This window comes from Argopecten irradians, chromosome 5 (genome assembly GCF_041381155.1).
Source record: "Argopecten irradians isolate NY chromosome 5, Ai_NY, whole genome shotgun sequence".
NCBI classification, from domain to species: domain Eukaryota; kingdom Metazoa; phylum Mollusca; class Bivalvia; order Pectinida; family Pectinidae; genus Argopecten; species Argopecten irradians.
The window spans coordinates 10427202-10445674 of record NC_091138.1 but is presented as its reverse complement, the minus strand read 5'-3'; the positions used below and the strand labels follow the sequence as shown (position 1 = coordinate 10445674).

The 18473-nt window shown below is 40.6% G+C and overlaps 1 protein-coding gene across 2 annotated transcripts in view; it reads left to right on the top strand.

The window, feature by feature from the left end:
• Nucleotides 1-18473, top strand: part of LOC138322823 (allatostatin-A receptor-like) — an 81280-nt gene that overhangs the window by 28358 nt on the left and 34449 nt on the right. Inside the window, exon 1 of one of the 2 annotated variants that reach the window (XM_069266950.1) lies at nt 15829-16165. The exons of the other annotated variant lie outside the window; for it this stretch is intronic. The gene's annotated coding sequence lies outside the window, so the exon portion shown is untranslated. Of the gene's footprint in view, nt 1-15828; nt 16166-18473 lie in introns of those variants that run through there. 2 annotated transcript variants of the gene reach the window in all.

The following is an 18473-nucleotide window of genomic DNA, read 5'->3' as shown; positions in this document are numbered from 1 at the left end:
CATTAACTGTTAGAGTGTTATATTGATTGCAATCACGCCATGATGCCTTCGTGTGTTAGCTAATCAACCGAGAACAACATCGGTAATCCGTTTATGAACATTCCAGATCTTTTCTTGTCTTGAATGTTGAAAGGAAACCATATCAATATTCACACATATACTAATAGGCTACGGCTGATGAGAGTACGAGCTTGTGGAGGTGTACTTGGTGTTTGAATATCCCAATTTGTTCACAAACTTTTATCCTACAAACTAATACAAGCTATGATCCATTGTTTATTTTATATTCTAAATCACGGAGCTTATCCTAGCTGTATATCTTCGATGTTCCTTGTTTACCAGCGCGGCTTCCGCATGCATACTTGTCATCAAAGAAGCCAACAATTGCGTGTAACACTAGCATCGGCGTGTACAATGGGCTCCATGAGTCTGTTAAACGTAAAACCAAATGCACAGCGTTACGTGTAAAACTTGTTTTGAAACGTGTCTAAGGATCAAATTAAGTTTTTATTTATGATTGATGACAAAAATGAGTCAAAGACTCGTCTAACTTTTGGTCAAGTATACATAAAAATGCATAGTATTTACTAATCAAAACATATCACCGAGCATAAATCACAGTGAAACTATAATGAAGATAAAATAATTTAATAGTACATTAGAATGAGTTCAGAAAAACGTCTTTGTACTTTGTTTAAAAGATAAAAATGATGTGGCATTCCTGACATGTTTAGGTAACAAATTCCATGTAGAAGGACCCTGGTATGTAAAAGATCTCTGAAACGTTTTAGTTTTAAATGATGGAATGTAAAATACATTATTTGTGACTGATCTAGTAGATCTGGATTAGGATGAATTAGAAAATCAAAATAAGCATATAGATATAGAACTTAAAACATTTTTTTCAAAGTAAATTATTTGCGATCCGAATTTTAGTCCTATTCTTGCTCTATTTTGGGGGGAATATCTATTTATTATGTATAGTGAGAAGATATTCAGTACAATTTGCAGTAAAAATAGGACCCAAATACACGTCGAAAATTCACACAGCAATTTTACTTTGACAGGATAATTCTTTTTGAAAAAAAAAATTTTTACTTGAAATGTACAATGTAGAGTACAGCCGGACAAACATCGATCGCTGTATTGTAACTTACACAGAATAAAGATCGCTGTAAATCTGTTAGATCGGATTTTCGATAGTAAAAGTTTGGATGTACTTGTGTAGGAAGTATATGGCCACATACGTTAACCGCTGTGGCAGATACGTTAAAGGCCTGCTAAGGATGAACTCAGCTCGGCTGTAATAGTCCTTTTGTAATGTAACAACATGCACTATTTTGATCGTAACTTCCTTGTTTAATTGTTACGTCATTCACTTCTGAGAAAACGACGTCAGTGCCCAGCTAGGGACGACTTCCGGTATCCATCTTTTGCATGACAGTCACACATAAATCGAATTTTGCTGAATTCATTGTGGTGTTATTGAAGTTTTAATGAACACCGTATTCTTATAATAAGTAGAATCACACTATCTTAGTGTTAATGGGATACTGTGGAATTAATATGGGATTAAAATACTACTACATAGTGAGATTAAGCGCGAAATCGTTAATTGATTTATTCGAGTCTGAGATACATGCAGAGATGATAAGAAGTAGTTATTCCTTTTATATGAAATGGCGAATAAGAGGAACGTAAATCACACAAAAAAAGGTTTTGTAACCATATACAATAAAAAAGCAAAATTGAACAAATAAACTTGCACCTGTTACATTTTACACCAGAGGGAACAACACCACACAGAATTATACGTTGCGCTGCATATTATGAACTTTTTTTCCCCTGCAGACTATTACTTGAGATTCCAGGCAATGTCAATCCAACTTATCCGCGACGTCAGAAGTGTTTTAGTGTCCATTTTCATGTCACTATTGGGATGCATCCTAATGGTACAGCTTCAGTCTATACCAAGACGTCATGTCAGCCTCCCGTAAGATAAACTTACACATAACAGCAGCCCGTGTAGAATGCCAATGCAATTTCCGCAAAGGGCATGCAATGACGAGCAATATGATAATGCGATCGACAGAAAAGACTCAGCATTTCCAGGATCACAACTCTATACAGTGGAGTTAATATCGGACACAACATGCGATTCGGAGTACAAATTGTACGACAACCTTTTTCCGTTAATGGAATATGATGACAAACATTAAATACATTTATGCTAATATATTCTGTGTTGATGAACTCTGAGCACAAGACGTCCTGCAGAGATATGGAATATTCCCTTTTGTATAATTAACAATATGAATGTTAATAGTGTTCAGAACGGAAAATAGTGCTCCTTCCTTAACTTCCGAGGGTCTGTTTACAACATAACTATACAAAGACTGCACGAAGAGATATGACTTATTCATTATCATTAATGACAAAACGTTCCTTGACACGAAGTCTTTTGATAGCTGGGATTAGTCTTTCTTATTACATCTCACCATACAGCCTCGCGTACCAATGCTAATACTGAATGTGTTTGATATTGGGATCGTGTTCAGTTTCGTTTTGCGTGATTTGGTGTGAGTGTATGTTATTTAATTTTTCTGATGCTTTTTGGTAGTTATCGAGTTGACAATTTTACTGCAGTACAGAATGATCATGCAACGACACAACCTCCGTAAAACTCCACGATTACCAACGCAGTGATCGACACAACCTCCGTAAAACACCGCGATTACCACAACAGTGATCGACACAACCTCCGTAAAACACCGCGATTACCACAGCAGTGATCGACACAACCTCCGTAAAACACCGCGATTGATCGACACAACCTCCGTAAAACACCGCGATCACCACAGCAGTGATCGACACAACCTCCGTAAAACACCGACCGCGATTACCACAGCAGTGATCGACACAACCTCCGTAAAACACCGCGATTACCACAGCAGTGATCGACACAACCTCCGTAAAACACCGCGATTACAACAGCAGTGATCGACACAACCTCCGTAAAACACCGCGATTACCACAGCAGTGATCGACACAACCTCCGTAAAACACCGCGATTACCACAGCAGTGATCGACACAACCTCCGTAAAACACCGCGATTACCACAGCAGTGATCGACACAACCTCCGTAAAACACCGCGATTACCACAGCAGTGATCGACACAACCTCCGTAAAACACCGCGATTACCACAGCAGTGATCGACACAACCTCCGTAAAACAACGCGATTACCACAGCAGTGATCGACACAACCTCCGTAAAACACCGCGATTACCACAGCAGTGATCGACACAACCTCCATAAAACAGCGCGATTACCACAACAGTGATCGACACAACCTCCGTAACACACCGCGATTGATCGACACAACCTCCGTAAAACACCGCGATTACCACAGCAGTGATCGACACAACCTCCGTAAAACACCGCGATTACCACAGCAGTGATCGACACAACTCCCGTAAAACACCGCGATTACCAAAGCAATGATCGACACAACCTCCGTAAAACACCGCGATTACCACAGCAGTGATCGACACAACCTCCGTAAATCACCGCGATTACCACAGCAATGATCGACACAACCTCCGTAAAACACCGCGATTACCACAGCAGTGATCGACACAACCTCCGTTAAACACCGCGATTACCACAGCAGTGATCGACATAACCTCCGTATACACCGCGATTACCACAGCAGTGATCGACACAACCTCAGTAAAACACCGCGATTACCACAGCAGCGATCGACACAACCTCCGTAAAACACCGCGATTACCAGAGCAGTGATCGACACAACCTCCATAAAACATCGCAATTACCACAGCAGTGATCGGCACAACCTCCGTAAAACACCGCGATTACCACAGTAGTGATCGACACAACCTCTGTAAAACATCGCGATTGATCGACACAACATCCGTAAAACAGCGCGATTACCATAGCAGTGATCGACACAACCTCCGTAAAACACCGCGTTACCACAGCAGTGATCGACACAACCTCCGTAAAACACCGCGATCACCACAGCAGTGATCGATACAACCTCCGTAAAACACCGCGATTACCACAGCAGTGATTGACACAACCTCCGTAAAACACCGCGATTACCACAGCAGTGATCAACACAACCGCCGTTAAACACTACGATCACTACAGCAACATCCGTAAAACTCCTCGATTGCCACAGCAGTGATCGACACAACCTCCGTAAAACACCGCGATTACCACAGCAGTGATCGACACAACCTCCGTAAAACATCGCGATTGCCACAGCAACCTCCGTAAAACACCGCGATTACCACAGTAGTGATCGACACAACCTCTGTAAAACATCGCGATTGATCGACACAACCTCCGTAAAACAGCGCGATTACCATAGCAGTGATCGACACAACCTCCGTAAAACACCGCGTTACCACAGCAGTGATCGACACAACCTCCGTAAAACACCGCGATCACCACAGCAGTGATCGATACAACCTCCGTAAAACACCGCGATCACTACAGCAGTGATCGATACAACCTCCGTAAAACACCTCGATTACCACAGCAGTGATTGACACAACCTCCGTAAAACACCGCGATTACCACAGCAGTGATCAACACAACCTCCGTAAAACACCGCGATTACCACAGCAGTGATCGACACAACCTCCGTAAAACAACGCGATTACCACAGCAGTGATCGACACAACCTCCGTAAAACACCGCGATTACCACAGCAGTGATCGACACAACCTCCATAAAACAGCGCGATTACCACAACAGTGATCGACACAACCTCCGTAACACACCGCGATTGATCGACACAACCTCCGTAAAACACCGCGATTACCACAGCAGTGATCGACACAACCTCCGTAAAACACCGCGATTACCACAGCAGTGATCGACACAACCTCCGTAAAACACCGCGATTACCAAAGCAATGATCGACACAACCTCCGTAAAACACCGCGATTACCACAGCAGTGATCGACACAACCTCCGTAAAACACCGCGATTACCACAGCAATGATCGACACAACCTCCGTAAAACACCGCGATTACCACAGCAGTGATCGACACAACCTCCGTTAAACACCGCGATTACCACAGCAGTGATCGACACAACCTCCGTATACACCGCGATTACCACAGCAGTGATCGACACAACCTCAGTAAAACACCGCGATTACCACAGCAGCGATCGACACAACCTCCGTAAAACACCGCGATTACCAGAGCAGTGATCGACACAACCTCCATAAAACATCGCAATTACCACAGCAGTGATCGGCACAACCTCCGTAAAACACCGCGATTACCACAGTAGTGATCGACACAACCTCTGTAAAACATCGCGATTGATCGACACAACATCCGTAAAACAGCGCGATTACCATAGCAGTGATCGACACAACCTCCGTAAAACACCGCGTTACCACAGCAGTGATCGACACAACCTCCGTAAAACACCGCGATCACCACAGCAGTGATCGATACAACCTCCGTAAAACACCGCGATTACCACAGCAGTGATTGACACAACCTCCGTAAAACACCGCGATTACCACAGCAGTGATCAACACAACCTCCGTAAAACACCGTACGATTACCACAGCAGTGATCATCCGTAAAACTCCGAATCGATTGCCACAGCAGTGATCGACACAACCTCCGTAAAACACCGCATACCACAGCAGTGATCGACACAACCTCCGTAAAACACGCGATGACACAGAAACACCTCCGACAACTCCGTAAAACACCGCGATTACCACAGTAGTGATCGACACAACCTCCGTAAAACATCGCGATTGATCGACACAACCTCCGTAAAACACGCGATTACCACAGCAGTGATCGACACAACCTCCGTAAAACACCGCGATTACCACAGCAGTGATCGACCAACCTCCGTAAAACACCGCGATTACCACAGCAGTGATCGACACAACCTCCGTAAAACACCGCGATTACCACAGCAGTGATCGACACAACCTCCGTAAAACACCGCGATTACCACAGCAGTGATCGACACAACCTCCGTAAAACATCCGCGATTACCACAGCAGTGATCGATCGACACAACCTCCGTAAAACACCGCGATTACCACAGCAGTCGAATCGACACAAACCTCCGTAAAACACCGCGATTACCACAGCAGTGATCGACACAACCTCCGTAAAACACCGCGATTACCACAGCAGGATGACACGCACAACCTCCGTAAAACACCGCGATTACCACAGAGTGATCGACACACAACCTCCGTAAAACACGCGATTGATCGACACAACCTCCGAAACACCGATCAGCATCAATCGACACAACCTCCGTAAAACACAGCCGCGATTACCACAGCAGTGATCGACACAACCTCCGTAAAACACCGCGATTACCACAGCAGTGATCGACACAACCCTCCGTAAAACACACGCGATTACCACAGCAGTGATCGACACAACCTCCGTAAAACACCGCGATTACCACAGCAGTGATCGACACAACCTCCGTAAACACCCGCATTACCACAGCAGTGATCAACACCGTTAAACACACACACTCCGTAAAAAACACCCGATCCCACAGCAGTGATCGACACACTCCGTAAAACACGCATTACCACAGCAGTGATCGACACAACTCCGTAAACACGATCCGCGGATGCGACACAACCTCCGTAAAACACCGCGATTACCACAGTAGTGATCGACACAACCTCTGTAAAACAGCGATTGATCGACACACCTCCGTAAAACACGCGATTACCATAGCAGTGATCGACACAACCTCCGTAAAACACCGCGTTACCAAGCAGTGATCGACGATGACGACACAACCTCCGTAAAACACCGCGATCACCACAGCAGTGATCGATACAACCTCCGTAAAACATCGCGATCATCACAGCAGTGATCGATACAACCTCCGTAAAACACCTCGATTACCACAGCAGTGATCGACACAACCTCCGTAAAACACCGCGATTACCACAGCAGTGATCAACACAACCTCCGTAAAACACCGCGATTACCACAGCAGTGATCGACACAACCTCCGTAAAACAACGCGATTACCACAGCAGTGATCGACACAACCTCCGTAAAACACCGCGATTACCACAGCAGTGATCGACACAACCTCCATAAAACAGCGCGATTACCACAACAGTGATCGACACAACCTCCGTAACACACCGCGATTGATCGACACAACCTCCGTAAAACACCGCGATTACCACAGCAGTGATCGACACAACCTCCGTAAAACACCGCGATTACCACAGCAGTGATCGACATAACCTCCGTATACACCGCGATTACCACAGCAGTGATCGACACAACCTCAGTAAAACACCGCGATTACCACAGCAGCGATCGACACAACCTCCGTAAAACACCGCGATTACCAGAGCAGTGATCGACACAACCTCCATAAAACATCGCAATTACCACAGCAGTGATCGGCACAACCTCCGTAAAACACCGCGATTACCACAGTAGTGATCGACACAACCTCTGTAAAACATCGCGATTGATCGACACAACATCCGTAAAACAGCGCGATTACCATAGCAGTGATCGACACAACCTCCGTAAAACACCGCGTTACCACAGCAGTGATCGACACAACCTCCGTAAAACACCGCGATCACCACAGCAGTGATCGATACAACCTCCGTAAAACACCGCGATTACCACAGCAGTGATTGACACAACCTCCGTAAAACACCGCGATTACCACAGCAGTGATCAACACAACCGCCGTTAAACACTACGATCACTACAGCAACATCCGTAAAACTCCTCGATTGCCACAGCAGTGATCGACACAACCTCCGTAAAACACCGCAATTACCACAGCAGTGATCGACACAACCTCCGTAAAACATCGCGATTGCCACAGCAACCTCCGTAAAACACCGCGATTACCACAGTAGTGATCGACACAACCTCTGTAAAACATCGCGATTGATCGACACAACCTCCGTAAAACAGCGCGATTACCATAGCAGTGATCGACACAACCTCCGTAAAACACCGCGTTACCACAGCAGTGATCGACACAACCTCCGTAAAACACCGCGATCACCACAGCAGTGATCGATACAACCTCCGTAAAACACCGCGATCACTACAGCAGTGATCGATACAACCTCCGTAAAACACCTCGATTACCACAGCAGTGATTGACACAACCTCCGTAAAACACCGCGATTACCACAGCAGTGATCAACACAACCGCCGATAAAAACTACGATCACTACAGCAACATCCGTAAAACTCCGCGATTGCCACAGGAGTGATCGACACAACCTCCGTAAAACATCGCGATTGCCACAGCAACCTCCGTAAAACTCCGCGATTGCCACAGCAGTGATCGTCACAACCTCCATAAAACACCGCGATTACCACAGCAGTGATCGACACAACCTCCGTAAAACACCGCAATTACCACAGCAGTGATCGACACAACCTCCGTAAAACATCGCGATTGCCACAGCAACCTCCGTTAAACACCGCGATTGCCACAGCAGTGATCGACACAACCTCCGTAAAACGCAGAAGGATCTGAGAATAAGTTATAATTGCAGTTGGTATATATCTGAATTCATCCTATAGTTCATATAAGGTTTCCAGGTCCCTGTGCCATAACAGAGAACTTACGACAGCTTTAACAGAAAGACAGAGTTGTTACAAAAGAGTGCATTGACCGTCATAACAGAGGGTGACTTAAACGCCAAAGCAGAGAATAAATTGACAATTATACAAAATAGAACGGTTGAACAAAGAAAGCAGGAACCGAATGATCTCCAAATCTGTGATAATGGTACGACTGCCACGGTAGAAAACTTCGGTATAGGGAACGGTTTGACCGTCATAACAGAACGTCATGGCCGTCCCAACGGAGAGCAGCATGACCGACACAACAGGGAACGATGTGACGGCCACAAGAGCTCAAGTCTAATATTCCACGACAGGGAAAGTTAAGACCGCTACACCAAGGAAAGACATTGTCTGGTTATCAATGCAGACCTTTGCTCTTAAATCTTTAAAATACTCACCAGGCGTTCATTAGTAAGGGAGGAAATCAAATATGCTGGGGTACCATAAATTATATATCTATAAACGAAAAAGTACTCTCATTATAAAATGATGTATTGCCCGTCGACCACAGCTTTACTTAGTTGCTTAATGACCAAGTGATTCGGATAGGGAGCTTACAAGTACACAAGGTTAAATCGACGGTCGGAATTGTAACATGACTGATGCATGTCCGAATATACAGGAAATGACGGATAGGCTCCGAGTTGTACATGGGCATTCTACCTGTAAACACGTCCTTTCGCGCGTGCCTGTAAGCTGAAACTATCGCGTTGTGACCCCACTGTAGCCTGCTGTGACCATGACGATAATTGTTCCCATTAGCATGATGACTGGGTAGGTGTTAACACGTTCGACAATTCAGTTTCTTCGTATACCACGGATAGACACCACAGGATGCCTAACAACCGGCAAGTTATGACTGTATGACAGGGTGCACTGGTAATGCATACATAATTAGAGTGTAACGGTTTTTGCCTATTTGCTGATCTGTGCGCTTTGTGTGAATATGTTTGCACCATCAGCAATTAAAGGCGTTCCATTTCAAACAGTTTTATATGCATACGAATTATCATTCGAGCTGATGAAAACCTGTGCCTCAAGCCATTAGAAAAATAGTATAAAACCTCATGCATCGGACAAAATGATAAGAGACAAACTTTTATGTCTACATATTACAAATATATACAGTATTGTTATTAATAACAAAGGCGTTTAATATCCGTTTGGGAATTGTGTGGATATTAATATTCAAGGAGACGACAGCGTTTCTACAACCATTGATTATCACCCCCAAACTCCAGTTATATTCAAAGAAGCAGATTGAGCGAAGGTATATAACAAATCAATGCTGGCATGCTTTGCAAAGTCCTGCATACATCTGATCCATCTTACTAAAAAATAAATATGTTTTTGCTGTAAAGCGGAAATTGAAGCTTATTTGTAAGTCATATGATTCGAATACACCGTAATCGTCTTGCTTATGTTTAATTGATAGATAGAGGAGATTAAAGAAGCTGTTTTGCAGATCTTTGATTGGTCATCACACTGTCTCTATCACGACAGTAAGTCGACAGGGGGTTGTTAGTGCCTGTCCGTAGTATACGCTCCCTTCCGAAGTGCCGGGAAGCCAGGATTTACTTGTGATGAATAGTTTAAGAGTCGTTAAATGTTTTGATACGTGTTCTAGATTAAGACAGATTTTCCGGAATTATTTGTAGACCTGCGCGTAACACTGGTAATGCTACAATGTTGTCCCTACTGTAGAAGAACAATTACGCACGGCAAAGTGAGAATGGATGCCGTTCGGAAGGACTCCCGATGATGTATCTAGTTACGAAGATCAATTAGGTCTTGGCGTTTTGCTCACCCTTGTGGCATTCAAACGGACTAAAACTCATTTGATTTCATTTGCCTAGTGTTCGTTCATGCCCGTGAGTATAGAATGTCTACTTCAAATGTCCAAACACGATATCGCGTGTTTACGTGACCACGTGATTTCAAAGACGTGTTTAAAAAAAATCATTTTTATGAATTTCAACAGGTCCGATAGAGTCGGTCAATCTATCTTGGAGATTGACCTCATTCAGGCGTCCAGAATAACTCCATATGTCAGCAGCCATGTCAGCACAGCTCTTATGTGGGATAACCCCTCTTACAATTTGAATGCCTGTCATTTTGTGCTAAAAATGAAGTTTCTGTCATTTTAAGTTTGGTTCCCTCATGTGAAATTGAAAGTTATGGAAATACTAGTTTTTATTAACGAATTGCGAGATGTGTTGACTTTGCATGGTTGATTGTTAATTAGGTTCATCGTTAACCGATTTGTTGATAATGAGATATTTCAAATAGTACTGCTAGTTCAACCACACATCATTTTGACTCATAAAACATGTGTGTATCGGTCAAAAACACAAAAGAAAAAAATACCAGAACAAAAGTGTTTATTTTTATATGTCTTTATTAAAGCGTTACTGTACCATGATATACATGTACGTGTTATAAACATACATAATGCTATGTCATATTCAAAATGCTTTCGAGAAAAAAAATAGGTCGCATTGTGCTGAAGACATCTTTAATTTTGAAAGATATTAAAGAACTCGAGTTTAAGCAACTTTCTTGGATCAGAATCAGAACATACAATTTTTTGAACTCATTATTACTAGGGAATAATTTAGCGATGCACCAAGCATTCCGTATTATCCGTACTAGTCTTTATGAAATGAGGCGGAAATATGGAGTTGCGTGGGGTGAAATTCTAGACATATCTAATAAAATATATATTGATGCAATTAAAAAATCGTCAACTGTCATCACAACTGGACAATGATTCCGATCCAGCCGAACGGCAGAGATATTTCCTCCAAAAACGACGCTTTATTGTGACCGGAAATTGTCCCGCTGCCTGAACGGAAGTCAACTAGTGCTTCCATTTCCGGCGAAAGGCGATGATGACGTGACGTTGATCCCATGGTAAATATTGCGATCGCGTCATAATTGGACGTCCTTGAACCACTAAAGCGATTGTACGTTTCCGATTGAACAAGAGATGGTGGCCTATTTTACTGGTCAATCTCTAGGAGCGATGTTGTGATGTCTAGATCGTTAATATCACCGATATATACCCTACAATTCGCTTATGGGCCATTGGAAATATCAGTAATAATAAGGATATTAGCCGGATTATGTGATAAAAAGGTTTTAGTCTCTTTTGGGTTATCACCATATGGTATAAATCACTTTTCGTAATATTGATTTGTGTTAACAGTCAAGCATGGGCACTTTTGGAATATAAGTACAAAAATGATGTGATTCCTAAAAGTAATATATCTCTGAAATAAACCGTAACTCGACAAGCACGACAGGGGCCCTCTGTACGACGTGAAAACAGACATGAAGCCCGACATGTGTTTTTTTATTACCATTGGACGTCTGGGTGTATCTGGGTATACATTAGCCACGCACTAGATATTAAACTTACATGTCTCGAGCTCACGTGTTAGACCCGTTTGTGATACTGTGGCAATGATTTCCATGATGGTAGTGTACAAAACTCCTGATTGTTACCCTATATGCCGTAATTCTACTTTATGCGTGTGAAATATAAGTAACCTAGCATTGATATTTACGTGTATGTTTTTCCACATGACGTTCATGGTTCCTTCCTCTTAACCCACCGACTTTGTATCCCTATTTTTAGACAAACAGACACATCGATCACTCAGGTCCCGTCTTCGACATGGTATCATGAGAATAAGTGTAGATTTGGAGCGGGGACATGCTTATGATCTTAATAACCATTTCACTCTCGCTATAGCACATATAACTCAGAACATAACAATGGTATCTTTACAAACGATACCAATTCAAAACAATGCTTGATTATACAATAATATCACCTTTACATAGCCTCGGATACGTCAAAAGCACAACGATATCAAACAGAAAACATGTTCTTTTTTCATATACGCAATTAATATTTTAAGACATTTTATTTTTACACTTTTCCGTGACAAGTAGTCGAATGCGCTGTTCAATACGTCTGCAGTTCTGTTCCGTGTTGTGATATAAGAACGTGGACCACACCGATGTTTCACGTTCAAATAAATATATAATAAGCAAACCATAGGTTTCAGTTATATGTCAAAAACACGTCTGAGTAAGAGCATAATAAAGTTTTAAAAACCATCGGAAAAAATAACATCCACGTTGAACGAAAAAGTATATCCCATTTTATATTTAACTCAAACCGAGTCACAATTTTTACGCTGTTGTCACAACAACCCGTCGCTTATATGTATAATTAATATTTTTTTCAGGTTTGGTTTATCCGAACATCCATCAGCAAGATTTCACTTTTTTTCCAATATATAACTTTACACTAATGCCAAACAATGCTCTCCTAAAGAGCTCCGTAACCTGGCTTGAAAGTGGCTTCCAATTTGATTGAGGATCTACCATTTGGAAGTCCAATACCAATATTACGTTTCGTCCACAATCCACTAATTCAATGTCTTGGTTCACCGCTTTAGGGTTCTATTCAAGGCCGCCTCGTGTTGCAATATTGGCATCATTTGGTCGTTCAGTGTAAATAAAGTCTGCCACCCAGTTTTACACACTAAGCAATAACGTAAAACATTGTCCTTGCTGTAAAATTAAGAATTTTATATAATTAATCTACGATATTTCGGTAAAGGATCAACGTCCTAAAATAAATTGATTCTTTTTTTATTTAATTCTACTTCTATCATCAGAACATACCGAATGACCTACACCTCCTTTGAAGGTCATTAGTTAACTATCATTGTATTTTATTGGTTGTGGCATGTGCCTAGGAGGTAATATACAGAGACCAAGCCGGTTTGATGTGTTTGCTGAGAAACAGACGATATTCCTCAGGGGTGTGCCTTTGACCACTTGGCCAGTCACCACTAGTTAAACAAGTTGTCTGTTTTGCACGAGTTTATATCCACTTCCTGAACTATCCTTTCCTTATTTGGTTCTTCATGTCGCTATTCCCTGAGATATGTTTACGTCATAAGACTAAACCAAATTTCAAATAAAGACGAATACGGAAATATTAATAAGAAATTCTGTGCGCTGTTATCTTTATCTCTGGTATAAACAGTATAATGGTATCAATATTTTAATTTAAACACATTCATTATAAAGAGTCTCGATATGGCCCGTACAACTATGGAAATCAAGATAGTGAAATCGTGAAGATGTCAAAAAAATGAAACTAAAGAAGCACAACGTTGAATATACATAGCACGTAGGTAAATAAAAATCCCGATGGAATTTCAACAGACGTGGGTTTTCTTCATATTTGATAAAATAACACTCACATAGGATTACATGTACTTAAATGTCTATTAGTTAATAAAATATAAGATAAACTTGTTTGGTTTTCATCATCCTCATGTGTTAACACTTTTACTAGCTGGATCAGTACTGATATCTCAGCTCTTTTGGTCTAATTAAAGATGCATGTGCTTGAACTAATGTGCAGAACCAAATTTACATTCAACATCAAACCATTCATTTGTTTATTCACCAGGGAAAACTACCAGGAATAAGGTTCATGTTGACTTTATTGAATTTATGTTTCCAGAGTCTCCAAACACCGAACTGAATGAATCCCAAATGACTTACTTTACAATTTTATCCGCTCAGTATAAATAATTAATGTAGAAGCTTAAAGGTTTCGTGGTATTTCCGTGAAGTACACAACATGAGCTCTTACTTCACGTACAGCACATATGTAACAAATGAACGAACAACATTGATTATAGATCGACTAAATTTTGTCTGCTAGTCGAAACACAATATCAACATTCACACACATATACGTTATCATCGCCGTCGTCGTAATCATCATCATTATAATCATAGTCATTGTTATCATCATCACCATTATTAAACCTGCCTTGCAGGTAAAGCGTTAGAACTATACATGTTGCCCCTAATGCATTATCGTAAAAAGGCGACTAAATTAAGGATATTATCTTTTCTCTTCTTGCTAACTAACTTTGTTCTTCCTAACGTCTCCCTTAACACAATTCACTTTTTGCCTTTGGTTGAGCGCTCATCCTTGTGAGGTAGGCTCTGGGTCCTGTTCCCTGTCCGAGACACACCAACGTCTATGAAAGTGTCTACTCCTGTTTAGCGTTCAGCAGGAAGTATGACGACTGGACCGTTGACAGTATAATGTGACCAGATCGAGGGAGTGTTCCTCTGCTTGATGTCTTCGGCAGCATGCTTTAGTGATATAGCACTATAATTCCATTCTACTTTCAGTTTTCCGTTTAACCTTATTTCCAACAAGATGGGAAATAGAAGGCTATGACTCCCACCTGGTCAAGCGTATGAATATTGAGCGTTTCCGTTGCGTCACTGACAATGTATAGGATGCATACTGACGCCTATACATAACGTTCAAAAATGAAAAGGTACGGTCTTTAAATTCCAATAGTGTTATCGTGTTGACAAAAATATCATCGCATAGTTTTCGTTTGTTCGCTTGCTTTAAACCGTTTTCAGGTGGAACTATATTCAGAAGCTGATACTTTGACTGTTCCGTTTATTGAACTTGCTGACGTCAACACTAGCGTAAGCGCCAAATTCAAAAGATATGCACGTTTTGTTTTGAATTTTAATGATCGTAATTGAAATATAAGTAATAAACTGTTACCAGATTGGACTTTCATTTGATATGAAGCCGATCCGTCTGAAATATATGTTCTAGTATTTATCTTTCTTCTTGATGGGCTTCATATCAACTGTATGTCCAATATGCTTGAATAAAAAGGGCAAGAGTTCCACTATACCTGTAGACACAACACGAATATACCACAGTCTCACACAACCGCACATCACATACACACGACACACCGCATGAGATCGTCCATTCATGACCCTAGCTGTTAATAGGACGTTCATATGATAACCTGACAAACAAAACCAATCATCATCAAACATTGAGAAAATGGGTATACTATCATATTGATTGTCCACGCCTATATTTTAGTGTGGACACATACATACAAAGTACCATAATGTTTATCAATACTTACTTAAAAAGATGTGGAAAGCACAATGAAGTCACCCCAATGACAATTACGATCATGCCGTTATTGATTTTAATAAGCTTCCATCGCTGGAATCTGGGCTTCTGTTGCGTTACTGCGGACGCCTTTTGCTCTATCGTTATAGCTATTTCGTTGTCAAGCGTTGGTGGTATCGTACGGAACTAGGATTCCCATTGGACAAACGTAACACTGCTATCTGCTAGGCGTGCAATTTGTGCTGGGGATAATTTTCTCTGATAAACAACTCTACATATAATGTAGCGGTATTCATTGGCACTATATCTTGCGGTGATCAATGCCATTGTAATTATCTATAGAGGATTTTTCCTTGAAGAGACCTAGCTACTGAACTGTTGAAATAGTAGCACCCGTCGATATATCGTCTAGTTCGCGCAAGGTGTGTTTCTCTGAAAATGACTCCGTATGTATTTCCAGTGCTCTCTATTGACATTTTATACATTTGGTGAGTTTTTACCATGTCTTTGTGTTGTCAATGTCTTGTGTGTTTGTAATGTTGATTTTCTATTCTAAATTAGTTTGGAATAAGTAGCTTGTATTCAGAATAAGTGCTGAGTGATGGAAGATCTTATTGTTTGAATATATATTTAAAACCGACCGCTCAAAGTGAAATACATATTTTAATTAAAACTGTATTTTTGGTTAAACTAAAGGGTGTTAATTATTTCAAAATGACAACATTTATATATCAAAATCTCAAGAGAAAAGCTGTGAGAATTAAGTGATACACTCTTTTTTTTCATCGGCTCACGCGTTTATACATGTGATTTGTATAAAACATTATATTATTTTATCTTGTGTGAATCTTTCTGCTGTTGGTGTCTCATACAAATTATTATCGTCAACCATTGATACAAAATCGTCAAAATCATTAACGGCATGAATGCCAATGAGCCGAATTATGAGTATAATTGGTACTGACAATGTCGCTTTGAATTTTGTTATATTTTCATCTTCATGCTAATCCAGTTAATTCTGTAATGACGAGAGCACCAGTTAACGCAGAATAATTTCTTGATTGGAGTTAGAAGAAGTGTTTGATAAAATCGCTTAATAGCCGTAATTTCCTTCCAAATCTTTGGAGATAATTCAAACGTGTTTTTGTTTATTTTGTAAATCACCATATGATAGAGAAGAAGTTGATACTTCTTTACAGAAAGTGATCCCGATGTGAAGTTTATTTATAAAAATACAAACATTACAATTCTATAACGTCGTGCAAACTACTGATACGACGCTTCGAATTTCAAGGAAACGACTGATTCAAACGTATTCTGGTCATGATTTTCACATTTCACACTGCAAGTGTTTCATTGAAACGAAAACGAATTCAAGGGCATACAAGTCAGTACTGTTACGTTCCCATGTATAATATTATCATATGTAAATAAATTCATTAGAAGAAAACATACCATCTTTAACGTTCGATAGCCAGGCGCATATTTATCAATGCAATAAATTTATAAATATGTCAATATCCCGCACACGACGTGTGACGGTCACGTACACAAAGGGTTATCGTTTTGTTGAACAAAACGAATTTTTGTGAAATAAAAATAGGAGGCTTAACTTGTCTTTTGCGTAAGCTGTATTTAATATTGAGTTTATTGAAAGCGAAATTTGCATACTATTTAAAATGCATGTCAACTTTGACCGCAGAAGTTTGTTTTTGTATGTTTGCTGGTCATATCATTGAAAGACCATACCTTATAATGTTTGATAAGTTACACTATCTATGTTAAGTAAGATATTTCAATAACAAAAGTGTGATAAGCCGAATTAGATTATGAGTGGCCTTTCTATGAAAAGATGCGTCGTTTGCATTTCTTTTCAAAACCAAATTACCCGTGGTGATATTTACGAAATATATTCGTGGGAATTGGAAAACTGTGTATTTTACGCGAGATTAGCATTTTTAAGGTCATGGTACATATGCGAATCAAGACTATTTCAAAGTTTGGAAACAATGTCACACTTATCTGGTCCTAAATATATTTACCTTCAATTCATATACTTCTCTCATAGCTATAGGTGCAATACTGGCTAGTCCCATGCAATACACTCACGTCGCCTGGACTGTATTACATAGCTACCCATGCAATACAGCCTCGTGACGTCACGGCGACAACAAAATTACTATTTTCACGGCGAAGTGTTTAATTCTTTATTTTAAAAGATTTGAGCCATGGGATTTGCGTTGAAGATATCGCACGGATAATTGACTTGCAGTCGCGATTTTCTTCGAACCTATTTCGAAATGGCGGGATTTCATAGTTGAAAAAATACTCTTTCATATGTGGATATGAAGAATAGGGATATTCTACCCTCGGGATCACGAAATGTAAAACTTTCGGAGATCTCGGGTTTTACAATATTCTATGACCCTCGGGTAGAATATCCCTATCCTTCATATTCACAGAGTATTTCATTATTTTGATTGAATTAAGATAACCGACGTCAAATATAGTTTCGAAACGTTGGTTTGCGTTATCTTAATCGGAAAATTAAACGAATGATATGTTGTCAAAATGTAATAGCCCCAGGAACATAATCCATGTTCTAAGAAGGATTACAATCATTTTCGTAATGATTTTGAGAGAAGAAAATAATAATACCACAAAAATTGCAATAATTATATTGAACATTGTATAAAACACCCAGTTGTTTAAAAGACAAAAAATATTTTATTTCATAATTGCTGCGACGGATAACAGCCATGTTTGCTACTTTCGATGGATATTGATATAGAAACC